The 6397-nt window shown below is 43.7% G+C and overlaps 1 long non-coding RNA gene across 1 annotated transcript; it reads right to left on the bottom strand.

Moving 5' to 3' along the window:
- Positions 1–3749: 3749 nt before the first annotated feature.
- LOC147374223 (uncharacterized) lies at positions 3750–5732 on the bottom strand. The gene is made up of 2 exons (XR_015162534.1): positions 5665–5732; positions 3750–5307 (listed from the first exon to the last, which is right to left on the bottom strand). It is a non-coding gene; the product is annotated as an uncharacterized LOC147374223 (long non-coding RNA).
- Positions 5733–6397: the final 665 nt, after the last annotated feature.

Here is a 6397-nt window from a genome sequence, read left to right on the forward strand (position 1 = left end):
CTATTTCTGCTTTGTTGACTATGCCAAAGCCTTTGCCTATGTATCACAACAAACTGTGGAAAATTCTGAAAGAGATGAGAATACTAGACCACCTGACCTGCCTCTTGAGAAATCGGTATGCAGGCCAGGAAGCAACAGTTAGAACTGGACATGGAACCACAGACTGGTTCCAAATAGGGAAAGGAGTATGTCAAGGCTGTATATTGTCACCCTGATTATTTAACTTCTATGCAGAGTACATCATGAGAAATGCTGGGCTGGAGGAAGCACAAGCTGGAATCAAGATTGCCGGGAGAAATATCAACAACCTCAGATATGCAGATGACACCACCCTTATGGCAGAAAGTGAAGAAGAACTACAGAGCCTCTTGATGAAAGTGAAAGAGGAGAGTGAATAAGTTGGCTTAAAGCTCAACATTCAGAAAAACTAACATCATGGCATCCGGTCCCATCACTTCATGGCAAATAGATGGGGAAACAGTGGAAACAGTGGCAAACTTTATTTTCGGTGGGGCTCCAAAATCACTGCAAATGGTGATTGCATCCATAGAATTAAAAGACGCTTATTCCTTGGATGAAAAGTCATGACCAACCTAGACAGCATATTAAAAAGCAGAGACATTACTTTATCAACAAAGTTCCGTCTAGTCAAAGCTATGGTTTTTCCAGTGGTCATGTATGGATGTGAGAGTTGGACTATAAAGAAAGCTGAGCACTGAAGAATTGATGCTTTTGAACTGTGATGTTGGAGAAAACTCTTGAGAGTCCCTTGGACTGCAAGGAGATCCAACCAGTCCATCCTAAAGGAAATCAGTCCTGAATATTCATTGGAAGGACTGATGTTGAAGCTGAAACTCCAATACTTTGGCCACCTGATGCGAAGAGCTGACTCACTTGAAAGTACCCTGATGCTGGGAAAGATTGAGGGCAGGAGGAGAAGGGGATGACAGAGGATGAGATAGAGGGTTGGATGGCATCACTGACTCAATGGACATGAGTTTGAGTAAACTCTGGGAGTTGGTGATGGACAGGGAGGGCCTGGCATGCTGCAGTCCATGGGGTCGCAAAGAGTTGGACATGACTGAGCGACTGAACTGAACTGGAATGCCCTTTTCTCCCCAGTCCACTGGCAAAGTCCTCTTCATTCTTTCAGGCTCCCAGACCTGAGCCCACCCTCAAAGGAGACTGTTCACAGGGCTGAGTAGCCCCTTGATAGTGAGCTCCAGGGGGATAGGAAGTGTTTGTACCCTCTTGTATCCCAGTCTGTACATCACCTGACACATAGTGGGTTTCAGTACATGATGATGAGACAGCAAATGCTTCAGCTCTTTCTTCTATAACTTCTATGAGTCTATGCTCTGCTGAGAGAGGCTAAACCGGTGTTTCTCAAACTTTACTGCACATCATCATTCTGTACAGTCTTTTTAAGAACCAGAAATTCCTGGGTCTCACTCCAGACCTACTTGAGACAACATTTCAGAGAGAGAATATCATGAGCATTCATTTATTTACTTACTTGTCTAGTTCTATGAGTACTGACTAGTTATAGTTAAGTATTTTTTTTTATTCAATGTCTTATAGCCCATTATTATTGCTCATTTTATGCCAGATTGTTTCAGGTTTAGCCTTCTGGCCCCATGTCCTCTTGACATGTCCTCATCACTCTTGGAGTAATTCCTTGCTTTCCTATGTACAAGACTTTCCAGATTCATTTTGTGGTGTATCTCTTACAAAGCACAATAGGTGATTCTGATGCACATATGGGTTTTGGAAGCCATCATGTCAATCAGTAGCTTCAAATCACCAACAGGCTTATGGGTTCTGTTCTGATTGGCAGAACCCATAGCAACAGGCAGAGGAGTATTCTTGGGCAAAAGCTAGTGAAGGAAGCTCAGTGTTCCCTAAGACTACCAGGCTGCATCCCTGAGGATGGCTGGCTCAGCACAGAAGACAGATGATTCAGGCAAGCTACCTGGCAGAGGTTCCCAGGTGCCACATGCCCAACCAGTTACAGATGGCAAATGCCTAGTGTGCCCAAGGCAACAACTGCGGGAAACAGGAAGGAGGCCGTACAGAGCAGGACTTTATGCAAAGAGTCAGACACGACTGAGAGACTGAACTGAACTGAATGTGTTTCTCAACAGGTAGAAGTCATATTAACTTTAACTGTCTGCCTGGGGCAATAATTGTCATGAGGTCTGGGTCCTGCCGTCTGAGGAATCAGCCCCAGGAATTTCCCAGGGCTGGAAAAGGCTGGCAGCTCCCATCAAGGAACCCTGTAGGGTATTCCTCTGGAGGAGGCCAGGTATCACAAATGCCTTGCACTAAACAGCACTTTTCTTCCCAAGAATGCAAAGCACCTTCACAGATGGCTCACTTATTTTCAAATAATTTTTAATGTAAAATCATTTGTACAACCTGAAGAGAGATTAAAAAAAAAAGACTCACAGTTCTGTACTGCCTTGACAAGTTTTCTATAGATCTAATATTATGCCAAAATGAGTTTTAAAAATAGACTCACAATTTACAACATCGTGGGAACCAGCATAATGCCCCTACCCGAAAGATGTTCACATCCTGAACCTGTGACTCTTACCTTCCGTGACAGAAGGGAAGAGTAAGTGCTTACAGTAAGGTAAGCATCCTGAGGTGGAAAGTTTATCTAGAATCATCTGGGTGGGCCTGTTGTAATCACAAGAATCATTATAAGGGGCAGAGATATGATGATGGAAGCAGAGGTGAGAAGGACGATGGGGGAGAGAGGGACTTGAATGTGCTACTCTGCTGGCTTTGAAGATGAAGAAAGGGTCCATAAGCTCCTTTACAGAAACAAGAAAAGTAAGGAAGCAGATTCTATCTAGAGCCTCCAGAAACAGTGCGACCCTGCTGACACCTTGCTTTTAAGAACCGTTTCAGACTTTTGACTTCCAAAACTGTAAAGGAATAAGTTTGTTTGTTGGCTCAACACAAATTTATGTATAATTTATTATAGCAGCAATGGAAACTAATACAGACACTGATTTAAAATTTATTTTTAATGAATGAATTTTTATTGAAGTATAATTGATTTTCAATGTTGTTTTAGTTGTACAGCAAAGAGATTCAGTGATGCATATACCACATTGCTGTTGCATCAACCAGCTTGCCTTTTAGTCATAATCTCTTCACTTTGCCATATCACATTTTGTAAACTCTTCCCATGAACATACAGCTGTAATCAAAAATATTCTTTCCATTTCTTTCTCCATTATCTGAACCCCTACTAACCACCTTTCTGTGATTGCTAATGCTGCTGTTCTGCACCAAAAAGGCTTGTTTACCTGAAGTTTCCTATTCAACGTTAGCCTTATACTCTTTTAATACCTCTGGAGTTTATTTATTTATTTATTTATTTTTTGATTTGTTCACTGGTTTATTCAATTTTTAAAACTTAATTTGCTTTTAAAAATTAAGGGAAAGAAGAAAATAAGGTAGCCAAAAAGCCTATAAGCCACAACAGGAGTAACATCATTAAAAGACACAACTAGTTGTTCTCAAATGCTTTTGTGACCAACATGATTTTGTGTCATAGCCTGGCCATTATTAGCTGTGAAGGCTGTGAAACTGAACCTTAAAGCCAAGGGCTGTTAGCCCTAGCCTACTAAATTCTCTCTCCTACCTACTGTGGTTTCCAACATGCATTTCTCATTCTTTGTTAGTTACATATTTACAAAGAAGAGTGCTTTATTCCTATTTGGCTTTGGACAAGATTTAAAAAAAAAAAACTTTATTTACAAATGTTCTATTTCCTTTGAATATATATACAGAGTAAAGGATTTGGATAAAATAGGATAAAATCACAGGAATCAAAGCCAACTTTTCATAAAATCCAGGAGAAATTAGTAACACTCAGAAAAATCAAAATCCATTATAACAGTTACAAGAGAGTCAAAGCAAATAGATTGGGGGACAACAAACCACATCAGATTTCCCTCAAACCCTCTAGCCAGTGTTTTTGTTCCATAAGTTAATAGCCAGTTCAGAAATTCAAGTCACATAGAGTCTTATTTCTACCTACCTCACATAGTGAAGTCATTTACTTGGTAAAAACAGTATCAGAGAAAGGGATTGTCTCCATTCAGAGAATACAGTAGGAAAACCACTCTCTCAAAGCGACTGAGAATTTTTTGAGGAATAAAATCACCTACCCTGGGAAGTGTTGTTGAAATCCAGGCATACTTCCTTACAAAAATGCTACCTCAACTCTAAACAAAATTGACTTTCTTTCTGTGTGCCAGGAGAGTCCCTGGGATCCTTGGTTGGTAGGCAGGTAGGTAGGGCAGCCTCGTAGTCCACAGGCTGCAGGGGCTGGGGGGGAGTGGGGGGGTGGCTGCTTTCAGTTCAGAGGCCCATGCTTTCCTGTTGACCATCAGCAAATCTGAGGAGTCACTGAGCTGATTACAGGTGGTGTTAGGGATGTAACAAGAGAAGAAAAATGGCTGCTAATGGTAGTACCTGCCACCGGTGCCGCTAGGAAGCCTTGGTGGCTATAGGATCTTGGCTGAAAATGCTAAATTAGGGTGGCTCTTGAAATCTTCAGCCTCTCAAGTCTGTTAGTTCCTCCCTTTATACAGGAAAGGTCGACACAGCCAGTATCTATTTTGGGGATAAAGAGTAAGTTGATGGGAGAGACATTCTTATGGGGAAGTCTGCCCCGAGGTGAAGCTTGAAGACTTGGCACTCTTTCCTCCTACCAGACATTTGGCGTTTCTTAACCCGGTGGGGGTATCAGAGACCCCGGGGACACTGTGGCCATCCTTGGGGGACTGGGCCTGCTGGGCTTCTTTCAGTTCCCTTTGCAGTGTGGCTGTCTTGAACTTTTCCAAGTTCAACTGGTGCTGTTGAGCATCTATTACTATCCTTTTCTTGAATGCATATGGAAATGGGGATTCAGGAGTGCAGGTGCCATAAACATTCCCATATGCAGACTGTCAGCTGTCCACAAGGTAATCCTCTGTAAGTAGAGTGTGGATTCTCCCTCCCCTGCAGTAAGCCCCCCTCCTCTGCTGTGGGCAAAAGTTCCCTGAGATGAAATTACTGGCACCCCGAAGTTAACCTGGAAAACGACTTCTGGTTCAAAACCCATTTCTCCCTTTCATACATGGTTACCTGGAAGCTGCAGTAATGACAGTCGTATGTCCAAAGCTCCTGGCAGGAATACCCAGCTAAAGCCAGTAGGTAGGCACCCAGTGTCCTGTTTTTTCTGCATTCTCATGTCATCCACAAATGACCCAACTTCCCATCTACCATCACAGGCCCAGAGAATTCCTGCCAATGAGAGGAATAGGCTTTAAAAGTAAGCAAATCTATATGCAGAATAGCCAGAGAGAGTCTGGGGGGAGACAAAGGTGTCCTGTCGCAACTGAGGGGACAGAGGCTCCACTGAGAATCACCCAGGCCAGGGCACCTCCTCATGTAGTTCAGATCCCCCAGCCCCATCCTCCCCCTGGTTCCCACCGCTATGCTGTGACCTGGCTAAAGTGTCTGCTTGCTTGTTTCCTTCCTTTTCTGGTTTAAGATGTGACTTAGTACGTTTACACACCTAGGCTCATGCCCAACCACCTCCCACCACAGCCCCACGCCCAGCGCAGGCTCCCAGGCTCCTGCCCTGCTCTGGGCACCCACCTGCTCATCAAGAGACCCTGTGCAGTTTCCCCCAGAATCTCAAGGCCATCTTGATGAACCTGCAAAGCCTAAAAGATAGGAAGAGAGCAAAGGAGGTCTGATGAATGAAAAAATGAATGTAAATTAAAAAGCCTCATTTAATTATCGGTTTTCTCTTGCTCTGTGACCCCAAACTCTTTCCTAATGTGCTATTGAGTTGCTAAAATGATTTACTTGTTCTTCCCAGAGATGTGTAGCCAAGAAGGAAAGAGGAAATGAAGCAGGAGCTAGCAGCACACAGCAGTGGGGAGCTGATTGGCTGAAACCATTCTGGATTAGAAACCAAAAATTGGAAAATACAGGTTAAGGAGGGACTGTGGAGTTTGCTGTAGGTTTCTGTCTGGGTCCTAGCTTTTGTTTTGAGTGATGGTTTTTCCAGTCCTTATTACATTAAAGAATAAAACGAAAAGCCTAAGGAGGTAATGGGAGGCCAGACATGGACCAATGACAACAGAGTGGCACGAACGAAAGAAGGTGATTAATCTCTAATCCAATCCTGGGTACTGAGACCCAGGAAATAGAATGCAGAAATGAGTCACATCTCCAGTGGCCTCAGCAGGGCCTCTGTTGAGGGGAGGGCAGTCAGGCTGCAACACTTCCTCCTGGACTACCCTGGCGTCCAGACGGGGCCTGGCAGGAGGTCGAGCTGAGCAGAGCTGACTGTGTCTGCGAGAGGCTGCCACCTGCACCTGTG

Source organism: Bos grunniens, chromosome 4 (assembly GCF_055505025.1).
Source record: "Bos grunniens cultivar Pamir isolate PY7600 chromosome 4, Bosgru_T2T1.0, whole genome shotgun sequence".
NCBI classification, from domain to species: Eukaryota; Metazoa; Chordata; class Mammalia; order Artiodactyla; family Bovidae; genus Bos; species Bos grunniens.